Genomic DNA, 19,130 nt, shown 5'->3' with positions numbered 1-19,130 from the left:
TTCCTGTAGTATATACTGAAATATCAGACAATGTTATCTGCTTTTCTAGCTTTGTTATCTGCACTAAAAACTCCCCTCTGTTTAATTTAGATGAGGCGTAAGGGGGGTGTTTGTAGTCCAAACCTTTTTAACACTGGGGAAAAACTTTCTGGGTTCAGGGAACCACTGCTAATAATTACTATATCTACAGCACGCAGTTCATTCGTGTGCTGGTCATTGGGAAGAATGCCCTTTATATTTGTGGTCATTGAGAAGAATCCATCCTTACAGATAGCTAAAAAGATCACTGTTATCAGTAGTTACTTATCTGAGAAGTTGCTCATTGCTAGGAACCCCTAGCAACCTCTGGAGGAACCCAAGGGTTCCATGGAACCCTGGTTGAGAAACACAGGCCTTGAGTGACAACTCTGCTACTTCATAGATATAATACAGGGAGTGAGCTTTTTTTTTTTTTTTTACGGGCCAGTTCATACAGGAACTAATTCCCGTGCCGTGTGTTTTGACAGACTATTTAGGTCAATGGGTTGCAAAATGCACTGGACTGTAGAAAAAGCAGAGCAAGTTCTACTTTTTCAAAGCACACTGGTGCTTTAGTACCATGCAATTTGGTGCCCACAAATGCTCTGCGTATCATTAACAATGCCTTGGCACCCGCATGCAAATTGCAAGGGCAGTGTGTTAACCAGTGATGCAGAAACAAGTATGAAACTTACCTTTCCCACACATTTTGGTATGAACTGGTCCTCAAAGGCTTCGTTCACAGAGGCGTTCTGGATCGTGGGCGCAATCGCCGCAATTAAGCCCGCAATTCCGAATTGCTGCAAATCGCGTGACGCGCTTACCGTCATTTCCAATAGCACCCCAATATCTACTTGATTTTGCCACGACTGTCGCCTAATGAATAGCAGTAAAATTGGGCAAACAGAATCGCTGGATGCCTGTCGCTCAAAAGAAGGACTTCTTTTGAGCAACAGGCATCCCGCGATTCTATCTGTGTGATTTTACCGCAATTCTATGGACGACAATCATGGCGAAATTGCGGCCCGACTGGGGTGCCATTGAAAATGACAGGGATTGCAAGCGCATCTTGCGATTTGTGATAATTCGGGATAGCAGGCAGAATCGCGGCAATTCTGCTCGCAATCCAGAATGCCTAGATGTGAACGGAGCCTTAGATGGGCGTTACTGGCAGGGTTACCAGGTAAAAACAAGAGGGGAAAAAAGCCTGAAAAGGAAAGAAATGCAGCCAACAACAGCTAAGGGCTGGTAAACTGCAAAATATTACTTTTTTGTGTTTAGACCTATAACTATAGCTGTTTTTAGCCAAATTTTTTCTTTAGGAGGCAATGCCAAATACAAATTTTATGAAGTTTTATATTTTTTTTGTTCACAGGAAATGCAGTTTTTAAAAAATGATTACATCTAAAAATCAGTTTACAAAATCTCACGTTTTGTCTCTTTATTTCTTACCAACTCTTTTTCCAGATGTAAATGACCTGTGTTTAGCAGTACAGTAGCACAGAATTATTAGGGGTCTGGATTGGTTGGTTAAAAAGGATATAATAAGACGTGGAACTTCCCAAGCCAAGAATATGATGTTTCTATTTACTGTGTGTACATGTTATGGCCTAAGAAATAGAATGGATATGTATTAATCCTATTGTAGCACTGCCCCCTTGAGGACTGCTGGATTGTACGCCTTGGGATCCCCCTGGGTTACCAATAGCAACTGCAACATGTACAATTTAACTCTTTACTCTCTGGCTCAGTCAATGAACAGTCTAGGGGATGGAGTTGTTTTGTGGTTTTATTTAAATTAGGGATGGGAGAAGGGAAGAGTGGGGTACTCCAACTTGAACTATGCACAGTAGATGAGGACTCCTGTCTGAAGATGCAGCCAGGCTGCTGATTCACCTTGCCACTTAGATGAATTTAGGATTACTTGTTAGGATGAATTATCTTTGGGATACACACCTAGTACCCCCTTTCACTCCACCTGCTGACACCCGTCCTCTGACTATCCTACACCGGGTGGCCCTCCTCAGGTCAGGCCCCCTAGACATGATCCCCTGTACACATGTTACTGTTTTTCGAGGGTCTCCAGTGTCTTAACCCCTCCAGTCAGCTCTAATGGACATCTGGGTTCAACTCCTTCCTTTCTGGTCCCCAGGCCGACTGCCTGTGACCATGTGCCACTGCTACAGAGGAGGAGACAGCCTCCACCCTCCTTCTGGGATTCTGCTCACCAGCCAAAGACCCCGCAGCACATGTGCTCCTGGCTTTTATACCACACCCCACAATGCACCGAGACAAGCAGTCTGTGCCAATCACTGGGGCTGTATCAAAGCATGTGTACCCATTGGTCAGATTTCCTCCACTGTCCAATATTCCTCCCTATTGGACCAGTGTGAAACACTCCCTAGACAAGATGAATCACACACTGAGCACTGTGAGCAGACCTAACTCACAGATCCTGCTCTCTGGTAGGCAGAAAGCAATATAGATTTGCCTGCTGCTCCTCTGATAGGCAGACAGAGCCAAACACTATACTTACTAGCACCTACCTAGGAGGGTGTTACACTATTTTTTCTTAAGGATTTTAAAATAGATCAGATTAGAAGTATGCAAAGTATACTCTACCTCTTATACCTATGATATAAAGAGTTTAAATTAAACATACAGTGTATCTGCATACTAAAATATCTTTTTCCATTTCTCTCTGAGTGAATAGTACTTGGACTGATTATGAAGCAGACAGTTTGGCAGCTAAGAGAGCGGACTTGTGGGAAAGGAATCATCAGCTGTAGGAGAGAGCTTGATAGTGCAGAATGACAGTAAAACTAACTTTGGTATGCTTTCAGAGAAATAGAAAAATTAAGTTTTCATTCTGGGCTAAGAGCCCCTCCTAAAATATGCTGAGGTAGCTGACATTGATTATAATAGTATATCAGAAACACTTATTCATTAGGAATTATGCCAAGCAAAATGGTAGCATTGTACCCATCTAGAAATGTCATAAGTTTAACCAATCCAACCTGTGTTGAGAAAAGAAGGAGGGCAAATTGTTGAACTAGTAGGCTGGTCCCATTCGAAATAACACCTGCCTAGATAAGTGAAATGTGATGTGCCTAGGGATCTAGTATACTGCATACACACATACAGTAAGCTTATGCATTATCTGACTAAGAGGACAACAGACCACAAAATCTAAACCACGTTTTGTTGGCAATTCATTTTAACTAGCCTGACCACAGCTGGCTACTTGTAGTCAGGCCGTCCCGAGCTGGCTGCTCCTCTTTCCCACAACTTTCTATTACTCTAATACCCCAGCATCAGAATATTGAACTCACATTCTTCATCTTAGTATATACAGACCAGGCCACATGCTGCATTTGAACAGTTTTCCAATGAAATCCAGTAACAGAACATCAGTCCACATAATGGCATAATGATCCATACCAATTTTTACATGCCCTTCCATAAAGTGTGTGGTGTGCATATCTTTACTGAATCCAGATGCCCTCTACTGACAAAATAGGAAATAATCCAAGTCCATGTCCATCATCCCTTTGAAGGGTCTCACTCAGGAGTATGTTGATTAGCAATCCTCCACCAACTATATCCTACAGTGTGTAGATCCTAACCCTGACAGCCCCTCCCAACCTTCTTCCTCCTGTATTTATAACCCCTAGCTAGGTTTGATAGAAAGTCACACAGACAGGAGGAAGTACACCACAGCAAAATGGTTTAACTATGTAACGACCTGTCTACAACCTAAGGAATGGTAAGCTGCAATATATTAAATTGTTTAGGTTTAGATACGCCTAAGTGTAGCACCCTCCTAGGTAGGTGCTAGAGAGAGAGTATAGTTTTTGATCTTTTCTGCTTACCAGAAAGATTGCCAGGTAAATCTATATTGCTCTCTGCCTACCAGAGAGCAGGATCTGCTAGTGAAGTCTGCTCATAGTGCTTAGGTGCTGCTCAGTTTGTCCAAAGTGTTTCATACTGATCCAATAGGGAGGCAAATTGGACAGTGGGAGAAAACCTGACAAATTAATGGACAGGCATTTGGTACAGCCCTGGTAATTGGCAGAGAAAAGGGTGTCTTGGTGCATGCTGGGATACTCTATAAATGCCAAGGGCACATGTGCTCAGGGTCTTACAAGTAGGCAAGCTTTGCTCAGGCTCCAGCAATAATAGCCTGCCACCAGGAGAAGATGTGTTGCTTCAGTGTTACAGAGAGAAGGCCACTGTGAACACCATTAAGGTGTACTCCACACTTGTTCATTCTAACTAGTTGCTCTTACTAGGATAGGAAAGAGTCAGTGCCCTGGTGATTGAGAGGGACTGTGCCTGAAGCTAGTCATATGGTTCCCAAATGAAACAAGTACAGAAATGTCTAGTTAGTTAGATTGGCAGGTTGTTCTGTTTGTCTATTACAGGAACAAAATGGGACGACGAGTCAAGAGTGCCCTTAGGGGGCTGGATGCATTAGAAGTCTCTAAGGGAACGTTAGTGCTAGAGATTTTTCAGGTGAGAAGGTCGCCTCTGCGGAGAGGTCAGTCTCACTGTGAGTTTATAGGATGTAGAGTTACTACATGCTCACCCTTTTCCTTTACATGCTCGTAGGGGAATCTTCATGCCTTTGAAAGGCTTGCTATTGTCTATTTCATGTATATATGTACAAATGTTATTTGTAGCATAGTTAGTTAGGATGTTTAACTTCTTCCTGTCAGACAGATTTTTGTTTGGCAGGGTGTGCATTAATATAATGCACTTGGTGAAACCCCAATGTAAATTTTGTACAGCAGATGTCTATATTTTTTCACGTAATTTGTTGTATCTACTGGCCACATATGGGGTATGCCCCATTGCCCTGTGCATATGTTATTTCCCTTTTCCCCCTTATCAAGTTTGCGGGATACTCCATGTAATTATTTGTACAGGTATTTTTGAAGGGGTGGGTGCCCAGAGCCAGTGGGGACATGGCTCAGCTTAGCAGGGGCTGGATGTAGCACCCTCCTAGGTAGGTGCTAGAGAGAGTGAAGTTTTGGATTTTTTTCTGCCTAATAGAGAGATTGCAAGGTAAATCTAGATTGTTCTCTGCCTACTAGACAGCAGGATCTGCTAGTGAGGTGTGCTCGAGTGCAGCTCAGTTTGTCCGAAGTGTTTCACACTGGTCCAATAGAGAGGCATATTGGACAGTGGGAGGATACCTGACAAATGAGTGCACAGGCATTTAGTACAGCCTTGGTGATTGGCAAAGGAAAGTGCCTCAGTGCATGCTGGGATACTGTTTAAATGCCAAGGGCACATGTGCTCAGGGTCTTTCTGCTGGAGAGCAGGGTCCCCGAGGAAGGGGGCGCCCGCCCCTCCTCTGTAGAAGTTGCCATGTGGCCTCAGGTAGTTGACCTGAGAGTCACAGAGGAGCTAAACCCAGAGGTCCTGCAGAGCTGACTGAAAGGGGGACACTGGAAAGGATCTGATTCTGCATATAGTGAGTAAAGATTTGTCTCATGGGGCCTGTCCTGAGAGGGCCATCCCTTCAGCTAGAAGAGTCAGTGGATGGGAGTCAGTCATGGGGATCCTAGAGAGCTGTCCTGTAGATAATGTAGTTGCATCAAGTCTGCTGCTGGAGAGAGCAAGAAAACATATCCTTGCTTACAAGTGACAGTATGGTTAGGCTAGGAGGACCAAGAAGTCATTATACAGTAATCCCCATGGGGACAGTGCTACATAAGAACAGAGCCATCTGTGTAGACAACATCTTAACAGATTATGGAAGAAGTTACTTTTCTAATGTAGGATATGTCAAAACAACTAGTAGTTATTTAGACTATCCAAGTACTTAGAGGTGCCATGGCCACGACACTAAGATCACACACAGAAAAATATAACAGCTGCCTTAGCAAAGAGCCAAGAACTACAGAGGCCCTCATTCTTAAGAACCCTTTCACACTGAGGCACTTGAAAACTGCTCATAAAGCGCTGAGCGCGTATGCGGCGCTTTTCTAGTGTTAGCAGTGCGCTTTTATTTAACCACTTCCATATCAGGCCAATTCTGGCACTCCACTCCTACATGTAAAAACCATTATTTGTTTGCTAGGAAATTACTCAGAACCCCCAAACATTATATATGTTTTTTTAGCAGAGAACCTAGGAAATAAAGTGGTGGTCATTGCAACTTTTTATGTCACACAGTATTAGCACACCAACTTAAAAAAAAAAAAAAACTGTTTCATTAATTAAAAAAACAAAACACTAAAGTTAGTCCAAATTTTTTGTATAATGTGAAAGATGTTGTTACGCGGAGTAAATAGATACCTAACATGTCGTGATTTAAAAATTTGCACGTGGAATGTCGCCAAATTTCAGTACTTAAAAATCTACATAGGCAACGCTTTAAAAACTTTTACGGGTTGCCAGTTTAGAGTTACAGAGGTGGTCTTGGGCTAGAATTGTTGCTCTTACTCTAACGTTTGCGGTGATACCTCACAAGTGTGGATTGAACATCGTTTACATATGTGGGCTCGAAAAAAATAAAAAAACGATCTTGGCTGTCCAGCCGAAATCATGGCAGTATTTACAACTGCCGGGCTGGGCGTGACGTCATAACGTCACACCCGGTCCTCCGAGAGTCATAAAGACTGCCGCGGACTTTCTGGTCCCCTGTATTCTCTATGGTGTAGTTTCGCCACCGGCAGATTCCTTCTCCGGCTCGCTGATTGCATGGGCGAGCCGGTAGAAGAACCGGAGGGTGACAGGAGGGGGATCCTCTCCTGCTACCTGTAAGAACAAGCAAGCGGCTGGACAGCCGCTATGATTGTTCTTATGGTGAAGTAAATTGCCGGCTAAAAAAAAAATGATATCTGAATGATGCCTGCACCAGCTGGCATCATTCAGATATCCCCACTTAAAGCCCAGGACATCATATAACGTCCAGCGGTAAGGAAGTAATTAAGGATGCGTGACTCAAAAACTGCTTCAAGAACCATATTGAGGCGCTTTTGAAGCACTTTTTAGACACTTTTGAGGCGCTTCCCATTCATTTTAATGGAGTGGGAGCATTTTTGAGGCACTTTTTTAGCTCTCCAAACATGCTCCAAAGATGCTGCTTGCAGGATTTTTTGCACCACCCCGCCAGCGCACCACCCCATTGTGAAAACATTCATTGATTTTAATAGGAATACATTTTTGTTAGCTTTTCAGATGCTTTTTTTAGCGCCAAAGCTTTAAAGTTGACTTTAAGCAAGCATTTCCTCCGTTTCTTCTTCCCCAGTGATCAGACTGCAATATCTAATTTCTTAGTAAGTCACAAAGGGATAGGCACCAGCAGAGGACTGATTTATATTGGATATTGATGACCACAACCAAGAACTGCACAGGTACCAGGATATGAAAGACAAAACCAGAGAAAATTCCCAGCTCAACTCACCAACCAGTCTGCTTACCAACCGAAATAACCTGTCCAACAATATGCGTTAAAAACAGGAGTTTAGTTAACACACATTTGCAAAAGCATGCTTAAGCTGCAGTGCCCCTTCACGGCACCCTGTATTACTTGCAGTCCTAACCCTTATAAATTTATTAGAGTCTCCACAGTGGGAGCACATGCATACCAATGGATAGATAAGGGGCAGATGGGCCTGGAGGTAGCCCGGTTCTCCTTAAAGGCGCAGGGGCACCCTGGTCACCCAGCACCCAGCACAATGGCAGTGAAGGTGTCCAGTGTGTCCCCTCACCAATATTTACACCAGTAACAAAGAGATGGCCCCTGCCCCCATCTATAACTGGCCTTCACAGCAAGGAGCGCATGGAAGGGGAACGCATAAAAGACAAAACCAGGGAAAATTCCCAGCTCATCTCACCAGCCCGTCTGCTTACTAACCGGTTGGGGGGGGGGGGCATCTATTTGTTACAGGTACCAGGATATACATACAGTGGGTACGGAAAGTATTCAGACCCCCTTAAATTTTTCACTCTTTGTTATATTGCAGCCATTTGCTAAAATCATTTAAGTTCATTCTTCTTCCTCATGAATGTACACATAGCACCCCATACTGACAGAAAAACACAGAATTGTTGACATTGTTGCAGATTTATTAAAAAAGAAAAACTGAAATATCACATGGTCCTAAGTATTCAGACCCTTTGCTCAGTATTTAGTAGAAGTCCCCTTTTAATCTAATACAGCCAGGAGTCTTTTTGGGAAAGATGCAACAAGTCTTTCACACCTGGATTTGGGGATCCTCTGCCATTCCTCCTTGCAGATCCTCTCCAGTTCTGTCAGGTTGGATGGTAAACATTGGTGGACAGCCATTTTTGGGTCTCTCCAGAGATGCTCAATTGGGTTTAAGTCAGGGCTCTGGCTGGGCCATTCAAGAACAGTCTCGGAGTTGTTGTGAAGCCACTCCTTCGTTATTTTAGCTGTGTGCTTAGGGTCATTGTCTTGTTGGAAGGTAAACCTTCGGCCCAGTCTGAGGTCCAGAGCACTCTGGAGAAGGTTTTTGTCCAGGATATCCCTGTACTTGGCCGCATTCATCTTTCCCTCAATTGCAACCAGTCGTCCTGTCCCTGCAGCTGAAAAACACCCCCACAGCATGATGCTGCCACCACCATGCTTCACTGTTGGGACTGTATTGGACAGGTGATGAGCAGTGCCTGGTTTTCTCCACACATACCGCTTAGAATTAAGGCCAAAAAGTTCTATTTTGGTCTCATCAGACCAGAGAATCTTATTTCTCACCATCTTGGAGTCCTTCAGGTGTTTTTTAGCAAACTCCATGCGGGCTTTCATGTGTCTTACACTGAGGAGAGGCTTCCGTCGGGCCACTCTGCCATAAAGCCCCGACTGGTGGAGGGCTGCAGTGATGGTTGACTTTCTACAACTTTCTCCCATCTCCTGACTGCATCTCTGGAGCTCAGCCACAGTGATCTTTGGGTTCTTCTTTACCTCTCTCACCAAGGCTCTTCTCCCCCGATAGCTCAGTTTGGCCGGACGGCCAGCTCTAGGAAGGGTTCTGGTCATCCCAAACGTCTTCCATTTGAGGATTATGGAGGCCACAGTGCTCTTAGGAACCTTAAGTGCAGCAGAAATCTTTTTGTAACCATGGCCAGATCTGTGCCTTGCCACAATTCTGTCTCTGAGCTCTTCAGGCAGTTCCTTTGACCTCATGATTCTCATTTGCTCTGACATGCATTGTGATCTGGAAGGTCTTATATAGACAGGTGAGTGGCTTTCCTAATCAAGTCCAATCAGTATAATCAAACACAGCTGGACTCAAATGAAGGTGTAGAACCATCTCAAGGATGATCAGAAGAAATGGAAAGCACCTGAGTTAAATATATGAGTGTCACAGCAAAGGGTCTGAATACTTAGGACCATGTGATATTACAGTTTTTCTTTTTTAATAAATCTGCAACAATGTCAACAATTCTGTGTTTTTCTGTCAGTATGGGGTGCTATGTGTACATTCATGAGGAAGAAGAATGAACTTAAATGATTTTAGCAAATGGCTGCAATATAACAAAGAGTGAAAAATTTAAGGGGGTCTGAATACTTTCCGTACCCACTGTACATACATCCCAAAAAAGGCAGTAACTTAATTGAGAAAGTAGATGCTGAGTCTAGATGGTGGCTGAGCAAATATGGCCATCCTTCTGGACACAACAGCAGATAAAGGCATTTCCAGAGTATTGTGATTTCTGTTAGTTGCAATAGAGTTCTGTAAGTGTTACACATATACTTCCCTAAAGGTTTCTTTTTTTTTTTTCTTGCGTAGTCATGTGGTCTACTTTCCCTGTGCCTCTATAGTCAATGTCCTCTCCTTTCATGAAATCCTTACTGACTATTAATTCCTTTGCAGGAGCATGATTATCATTTGGGGGTGCTCATCCCCGCTGTAAACTACAAGTCAGCATACTTAACCCAATACACTTATTTGCATAACTTTTTTATGCGTACAGCCTCATCTCAGCCTTCTATGGCCAAGAAGGAAGTGATTGACGTTCCCATTTCTTCTGTGTTGCTGCTTCTCCACGGGACCTTGTGTAAAGTGTAAAGTGTTACCACCATAAGCATGTAGCTGGGACCCAGCTTATTTTACACACTACTGGGTCTCCTCCTAACATACAGGGTTGCAGGACATTACAGGATGCTCAGCTCAAACCACATACTCTAACATGCACAGATGTTGGCCCAAGACCTCTATTCTCCACCTTCCTGGTAATTACACAGGTAACCCCTTCTTCCTGAAATACTCACACACATAGGCCTATGTTTGACATGTAGTTCAGACAGCAGCTGCTAAAATCCAGCTGACCACCCATGGCCTGGGCCACTTGATGCATGCTACATAAGGGAGTTTGCTCTCACCGTCAGGCAGGGGACTTCTTTTCATCCATCACCACCCACTCAAGCGCCGACCAGGCTTGCTTACTCCAAAAGATCACGACACAAGGGCTCTCAGTTGTAATAATGCTTCTTTACTTTACATAGGATGGCAAAACAGTACAGTCTAGATCATGGTGTCAATCATTTCCAAATCATGGCTTGCAAAAGTTCTGCATCCAATAGCTGAATATGTATCCAGGAACATTGCAGGTATTTGGTTTGAGACTTCTACTTCCTCTTAGATAAATCTTCTCAACATGCTGACCACCCCACCCCCAAATGAGGAAGAAAGGAGAAACACCAGCCCTCGCCCTCTATTGCAGGTCTCTGCACCAGAGCTCTCCTCACTCTACCAGTCATCTTAAATACAAGGATCAGCCATCAGTAGTGGGATCAACACTCAAAGGAGACCCCTACCTGCCTACAAGCACTTCTGTGCGATTGCACTAGGGACGCTGGAATATGTAATCTGGGTGGCAATGTCACGGGTCAAGTTTAAATGTGCAAAACTGTCTCAAGCACAGGTGCACAAAAAAAAAGGTACAGGTTTAAATGCCAATGCAGCTCAGACTTGAGAAGTGGGACTTTTATCTTTTCTGCATGATTTTTACAGAAATTGCTCAGTATAGTTATTTTTTTTTCAAGACACGTTTAGTTCTGTTTTAACATGATGCTGTATCTCTAATACTAGGTCTGCTTAAGCAGTGTTCAAAGAATGGTGAGCAGGTGGCAAAAAAAAAATTAGCGTCTACTTTTCTCTCAAAGGACGTTGTATTAATGTTTTCTCTATGAAACAATGTAGGAGACGTCTCATAATTAGACTTTCATTAATGTTACACCAGCTGTTGTCTGTAGGGTTCCTCCCGTGTACTCCCTGCTGTCCTCCCACATCTGTCCTCATATATCACCTCAGACCCCCACAGATACCCAGAATCTTTAGGAATTCCAGATTACATTGACAATGTCACAGGACATTTAGCAACCCAGCAAGTATTGAAGTGTGAGCTAATCCAAGTATTTTTATTTTGAAACCCATTCTTCACAGTTCAGTTGTGAGCACTGGCAATGAAAAGTATTAATGATGTTTGTTTAAAATCTGCTGCATCAGGATGTTTTTTTTTTAATTCTTCATTTAATTTAGCTCCCCTAAATGATCCAAACCCCTGGGGTGAAATGCAACAAAATGCATATGATGTCTTCCTAATCCCCTGTCCCTTGTCATGCTCTGGCACGAGTTCATGGATTATCTAACAGCTGTGTTAGCAGCTGTGAGGTTTTCATCTTAACTAGTCTGTTAAACTGCAATCTATTGATTGACGTGTACTGTAAATTGGAAGGGGAGGATTTATGTCAAATACTGCCAAATGACCCAATGAAAGCTAGCAGGGTTTTATCTTTGCTGATCAAATTAATTCAACCTTTAAAATCGTATTAAAACCACAGAAATCTCAGCGTCTTTTTAGCTTAAAGTGTTTCTAAAGGCATTAAAAAAAAAAAAATAAGCAGGTGTAGCACCCTACAGGTAGGTGCTAGGTAAAGTATAGTGGGCCTTGGCTGCTTAACAGCAGGGCTATTTCAGCCGGACTGTCATGTCTCCCAGGTGAGGTTACTGAGAGGGAAGTCTCCCTACTGGCTCTGTGAGAGGATTCTCATAGGGCAGTGGAGAAAACCCAATCAGTGACTCAGTCAGGCTTGTATTTACCCCAGAAGGCAGATTCTGCTACAGAGGATTCTGGGAGTGGGTATAAGTTTGAAGGAAATGCATGATGCAGCGTCTTTGGCGGGAAGCAGAGTCCCAGGAGGGAGAGTACGGCTGTCTCTTCTCCTGTCAGAGAAAGCAGGTGTCCCGGGTGGTGGCCTGGAAATCCAAAGAGTGTGAAGCTGAGCTGCAGAGGGGATCCGGTGTGCCGAGAACCAGCAGAGAGAGAGAGGGGTCCAGTTTCAGGAAAGCCTACAAAGGTTGTGAGTACTGTGGACTGCCCCTGGGGGTCTGCCTACAGTCAGAGCGGACCACTCCGAAGAAGGTTCTAGGGATCCAGAAGTCAGCTAGCGGTTAAAGAGAGTGCCTGGTCAGAGGACCCTGAAGTATTAGAGAGGGTACCTAGGTAGAGGACCCTGAAGTGTTAAAGGGGGCACCAGTAGTTTGGGCCCTGAAGAGTCAGTGTACAGTGGGAAGTGTACAAGGTTAAGAGTTGCAGCAGCACAAGTATTTACACAGAGCGTCTTCAGCCAGTGCAGGGCTGGAGGGAGCTGTTCAGTGATTTTTAAGCTAAAGCAGTGTCAGGAGTCAAGTCTTTTACAGACCTTGATCTTCTGAGTTAAAGTTGAGGTTCCAGCACAGTTTTAGTACTACAGTATCTATAGGCGTCAGGAAGCGCTGGTCGGCATTCAGCTGGCGTCAAGACAGCGCCAACAGGCATTTTTCTTCAAGTGTCCCAAAGTGTACCTAGTTGAGCCAGAGGAGTATCCCACTCATTCCCTTCTCCCATCCCCTAAATACAATAAAACAAAACAAACCAAAGATGCTGGAATGGTCATTGTCTCAGTTCTCACACCTGGGTTCACAACTCAAAAGTGTTGGAGGTGTCACCGGTAACAATGGCAGACCCACATCAGGCACAAGGCCTGGAAAAACTGCTACATTTGGGGGCTCCTCCGGGATTTTTCCATTAGTTACTGGGCCGGTTGCCACTGGCAACAGCAGAAGGAAAAGTCAGAAAAGTACATTTTTGTGCCCAGAACAGTTGTTCGAACACCAGGTCAGGTGTGAGACTGCATCTGTGGGAGACAGGGAGAGTGGGATGAAGCTAGAAGCCCATATGGAAGGTTGCCTTTGGCAACGCAAATGTTCAAAGGAAACCTGTAACCTGATGAGGAATTTTCATATGGACTATGAGATGTACTCTTCTGTGAGAACATGGAGAGCAGGGGGGAAAAGTGTCCGAGTGCATGAGTGCTGCAACTGCTTAACAGAGAGAAGTCCCAGTGTGGGCAGTGAAGATGGCGTCAGGGGTCCCAGGGAGGACAGAGAAGAGGATGCCGATGGTCCTAGTGAGGACAGTGAAGATGGAGGCTGGGGGCACAGGAAGAGAGTTGCCAGGGGTCTGGTGTATGTGCATGCTATGTGGACTGGTGTTGACCATGCATTTGACAGCGGGACATTTATTCTATTCAGTTGTTGCACCGATACTGTGGGGATCGTAGTCGGCCATGCCGGGAGGGGTAGTGGGGCTAATCCCGGAGCCAGTATGGAAGATAAAATATGCACATGTATCGACCTTGCAACCGACAGCAGGATATTACTCTTGGAGGGACAGCTGGCTTCAGTGAGGAAAGGCGCAGTTGTGGCCCTAGTGCAATTGAGGAGGGTGGATGCATGTCTGGTAAGTGACATTATCCGTTTAGAAGCTACTTCTCTGAAGCTTACAGTGAAGAAGCATGGCAGGGGAAGAGTTACAGCACTGCACGGGAAAGCGAGCCACAAACAGCTCTGCCTAGCAGGAGGAATCATCGCCCAATATGGCGAAGAGGTGGAGACAGCGGGAACATCCGGCCAATCAGGGGTGACTAAGGGGACCCTATTAATATGCCCTCCTTTGGGTGTGGCCGTGTGGGAGACACATGAAGGAGAAAGGAATATGTCGTTTGTGAGAGAAACGGAGAGTGTGCCTGCTATCATTGCCACCATGAGTGAAGACCCTGCAATGCCGGAGCAGATCCACCAGCCCGATCCCCCCCTAGTCTGGGATAACGGTATCCGGATGGTGCCGGACTGTGCACAGGAGGCGGCCGGGAGTTCCTAGGAGCGGTATGTCCTCAGTGTGCCACTGTCACTTTGCGAGTGCAAGCGTGGGTCCAATGTGGGCAATGTGGTTATCTGCTGCTCAGGGCAGAAAAGAGTGAGGGCCGTCCCAAGAAGCTCTCTGTTATGTGGGAGTCAGGCCTTACTCAGGAAGTGACCGGGACTGAGTCTACGTTCCTCCGCGGAGCTGGGAGGGGCATGTTTAGGCAAATAATGCAGCTGGAGGCCCTGCCAGCAGTCGGTGGGCCTGCACTTTGTGGAAAGGGGACTCGGTAACAGAGTTCCGTTGGGAGGGGATTTATGATCGCACCTGCAATCGGAAGGTATCCGGAGGGCATAGATACCTCAGCGGTCATGGCAGGATCCACCCCCATCAGCATCCAACAGCCTGATAAACCTGCAGTGATTCAGGCCTCACCCTCCAGTGCTATTATTGAGGGAGAGAGGTGCCCTGTATGGATCGATTCCCCCATCTTTCCAGAACAGATATGGGTCAGTCGAGGAAGGGGTTGATGATTGGGGGTCCATAGATGAGACTGAGTGGGAATGGGGGTCAGAAGCTGAGAGCAGCTCCCCAGGTCCCGAAGTGACTGTACCACTCGATCAAGAGGCTAAGAAAGCCATAGAGAAGGGGATCTGGCCCAGAAATTGGAGTTCTGCGATGCCTACGTTGAAAGGATCCCAGACCTCACCCCTCCAGGAAATATTGCTCGGGCCAGAGACCAAAATGCGGCCTATGAGCAAATTATACAAAGAGTATGCACCCCATTTTCTCCAAGAGGGAGAGGTAACAGGAGGACTCTCCCCCGGTTATCCAGAATGCAGAGGTGGATACAGAAGAAAGTAGCGCTTGAATATGGGTATGACTACCCCTATGCCCCAAGAGAAGTGATGGTGATGGTGGAGAAGTTTCGGGACTTTTGGTGTGATGAGATGATTTGGGACTTCCTGTTTGTCCCAAAGCCATACAGGGACTCCCCAGAGGAAAAGCTTAAGGAAAAATTCAACAGTGTAAAGGCTCAGTGGAATTTTGGGCGCTCCATCTACATAGACAGAGTGGAGGTCCGCCGCCCAGATGGATCAAGACATGCCTGGTCCATCAGAGTCAAAAACAAGCAAGGAGAATATGTTCAGGTCCCTCACCCTTGCTATTACATTTGAGGGCTACAAATGTTCTGTCTCAAAGAGAAGATTTTCAAGAAAAAAACTGTGTTGGCCGGCTGGCCATCACAACTGACCAAGGAACTTCAAATATAATGCTGAGTTCACAAGTTTGCAAGTGTTTAAGGTTAATGTAGACCACTTGGGTCATCGGGCCAGGGTCTTTTGGAAGAAATGTTGCTGTGCCAGACCTCTTAGGGCCATCAGGCCTGGGTCTTCTGGGAAATTGTTGTGTTGCTAGATCCCCTGGGCCATCGGGCCAGGATCTCAGTGGATTACAAATAACTGTGTGGGACATCATCCACAGTTCTGACAGATGAAGATGTTATTGCAAAGTTCAAGTGTATCCAAGAACTTTGGGGGGGGGGGGGTGCCCTGCAGGACCCCTGTGTTACTTCCCTGACTCAGCAGGACTGCAGGTCATACAGAACTGTGACTTTCCCTGCTTCCTAAAAGGAGTGTTTGGAAAGACAGCTAGAGGGCGCTGTGTTTCGCTTCATCAAAAGGACTGTGCATAGGTAACCAGTGATAGGGGACAGACTCTTACAGCCAAGGAGTGGACCCAGGCGAGTCAAGTGCTGGTTAGCAGAGGTAGCCCTTGGAGTTAAAAGGAGGGTCTTTCAATTTAACTGTCAAGATAGTTAGGCTTGCATTTTCCTATGTGTATGCAGTTGACTAACTTTTGCTTCCTTTATCTCTCTACAGGTGGGACCATCTTAGAGATTGTCAGTCAGGAAATTTGCATTGCATTTCTATTCATTGTTCTTCACCAGACGAGTTTGTTTGGTGGGGGGTGCATCATTTCTCATGCGCCTTAAACTGTTTGTAAATTTGTACAGCAGAGTGTAAAGATCAATTTTTTTACCGTAACTTATTTGTACATTTGTTTTTCCCTTTTCCCCCTTTTCCAGGTTTGTGGGATACTCCTGATCTTTTGGCAGTATTTTTGATAGGAGGCAGTTGCCTTAGAGTCAGAGGGACCTGACACATTTTGGTGTGGGGTGGATGTAGCACCCTACAGGCAGGTGCTAGGTAAAGTATAGTGGGCCTTGGCTGCTTAACAGCAGGGCCATGATTTCAGCCGGACTGTCATGTCTACCAGGTGAGGGTACTGAGAGGGGAGTCTCCCCACTGGCTCTGTGAGAGGATTCTCATAGGGCAGTGGAGGAAACACAATCAGTGGCTCAGTCAGGCTTGTATCTACCCCAGAAGGCAGATTCTGCCGCAGAGAATTCTGGGGTTGGGTATAAGTTTGAAGGGAACGCAAGACGCAGCGTCTTTGGCGGGAAGCAGAGTCCCAGGAGGGAGAGTACGGCTGTCTCTCCAACTGTCGGAGGAGGTGGGTGTCCCGGGTGGCGGCTTGGGAATCCAAAGAGTGTGAAGCTTAGCTGCAGAGGGGATCCGGTGTGCCGAGAACCAGCGGAGAGAGAGAGGGGTCCAGTTTCAGGAAAGCTTACAAAGGTCGTGAGTACTGTGGACTGCCCCTGGGGGTCTGCCTAGAGTCAGAGGGGACCACTCCAGAGAAGGTTCTAGGGATCCAGAAGTCAGCTAGCGGTTAAAGGGGGTGCCTGGTCAGAGGACCCTGAAGTATTAGAGAGGGTAATTCGGGTGTTCACCGAACACATGAACAGGTGATGTTCGGGCTGAACTTATTCTCGGCCCGAACTTCTTGCCCAACATTACTCATCAATGGGAAATCTAGGTCTTGGTAACAATAGAAATGTTACATCTACAGACCATAATCTGCATGCGTTCTCTACATTTGATGCCCTGCCCGTGATCATTTTGACCAAAAATATTAATTTGCATTCATCCCCTAAAGCTAATGTGAATCTGCAGGGAAATGGTGGCCTACTGCTGGAAAATGTAACGTAATGTCCGTACAGTAATCATACAAGCACACATGCACTGCCACACTAATGTTATCACAAGCCAGCCAAGCTACCATTGCTGTGCAGCCATAAAGGAAACATATCTCCAAACAATAGTGTTCCATGCAGAAATTGCAGCTCAACAAGGCGGTGTAAACCTTTTGGCTAGTAATGCAATTTATTTTTTTTTTGTGACAAAAATATGAGGGGCAAACTGGATACTGCATTTATTTTTCAACATACTCCCCTGCTACATTTATATACCTATCCCAGCATTTAACTAATTCCTGGAAAGTTTCAGCACAGAAAGATGTGTCAGTACGCCTGAACCATCCTAGGACAGCCTGCTTCACTTTGTCATCAGTGCTGAAATGCTGACCTCCAAGAAACTCTTTTAGGGGTCCAAACAGGTGGAAATCACTCAGAAGGAGGTCCGACTGTAAGGGGCATGTGGCAATACCTCCAAGCCAAGTTTCTGTAATGTGCATGTAGTGTGGTGAGCAGTATAAGTTTGTGCATTGTCCTGGAGAAATAGGACACCCTAATGCCCCGTACACACGTGCAGATTTTCGGCCGAAAAGATTCGGCCGACGACCGATCGGCCGATTTTCGGCTTGTTAGTATGATGCTTCCGACAGCCGACAGCGCACTTTTGGCCGAAAAGAATCTGTCGTGCAAGCAGTAAAATTTTTGTATGCCGACACCAGAGCGGCCGATTGTTCGCCAGTCAATACAGAATTCGGCCGACAGACAGCAGATTTGCAAGACTGGGCAGAAAAGAAAAAACACAGGGAAAGTTAACCATCACATGACATCACTTCTGCAGTCGGCTGTAGTCGGCGGACAAAATTCTGGTGCAGTCTTTTGCACTTTTCAACAGACACGACAGCCCGGGGACAAAAGACGACCGATCGTTCGGCCGACGATCTGCACGTGTGTACGAGGCATTAGTGATCAAACCAGATTGTTTTTCCACAGACGCGTTTGCACATTCACTCAGAACATGACAGTAATATTCACGGATGATAGTGGCACCAGGGGGTAGAAAATCCACAAGAAAATTGCCACATTTGTTCCAGAAAACACTTGCTATAATCTTTGGTGGTAGTCTGTGGTGAAGCTGTTCTATGCACGCACTAACACTGTTGTCTACCATCTTGAATAATGGTCTCTGGACTGGCCGACGACATATGCGCCGCCTATCAGTAATTGGACACACTTGCCACTTATTACTGTGTGTAATACTGCCACGCTAGCGTCCCTTTTTTATACCTGTAAAGTTAAAAGTCCCAGTTTGACTTGAACGTCCCTTGTAACATTCGGTGGAATTCTTTAGGCTCTAAAGATGATTATTTGTTATTTATCAAAGGCAGAACACTTACAATTGCCTTTGCATATCTTTCGTTCATATGAGCATATTTCACAATTTCACAGTAGAGACAGTGCAGTTGTACTGTACATTTGATTCATTTTATTTATTTCTATAGTGCTGCCAATTTTACACAGAACTCCCTCAAGGAATTCTATCTCACACCCATATACAGTATATACTGTATATACATACATACACACATTTGGAAATGAACCAATTAACCTACCAAATGTCTTTGGAATGTGGGCAGAAACAAGAGTACCTGGAGGACACCCATACAAGCACAGGTAGATCACCTAAACTCCATGCAGATAGTGTCCTGAACAGGATGCAAACCAGGGACCCCAGTGCCGTAAGACAAAAGTGCTAAACTAAAGTTGTCAGAATCTGAAAAATGTGGACCTTTTTATAATAAGAGTAAGTAATCAAATCAAACACATTTCTTTTTAAATTATGGTGTAGAGTTGTGGGCACCCTATACCAACTTGTCAAAATCTTATAACTGGTTTCCTGGACCTTCGTGGTTATTAA

Source organism: Pelophylax lessonae (genome assembly GCF_965119305.1).
Source record: "Pelophylax lessonae genome assembly, chromosome: 4".
NCBI classification, from domain to species: Eukaryota; Metazoa; Chordata; class Amphibia; order Anura; family Ranidae; genus Pelophylax; species Pelophylax lessonae.
This window is presented reverse-complemented; position numbering follows the sequence as displayed.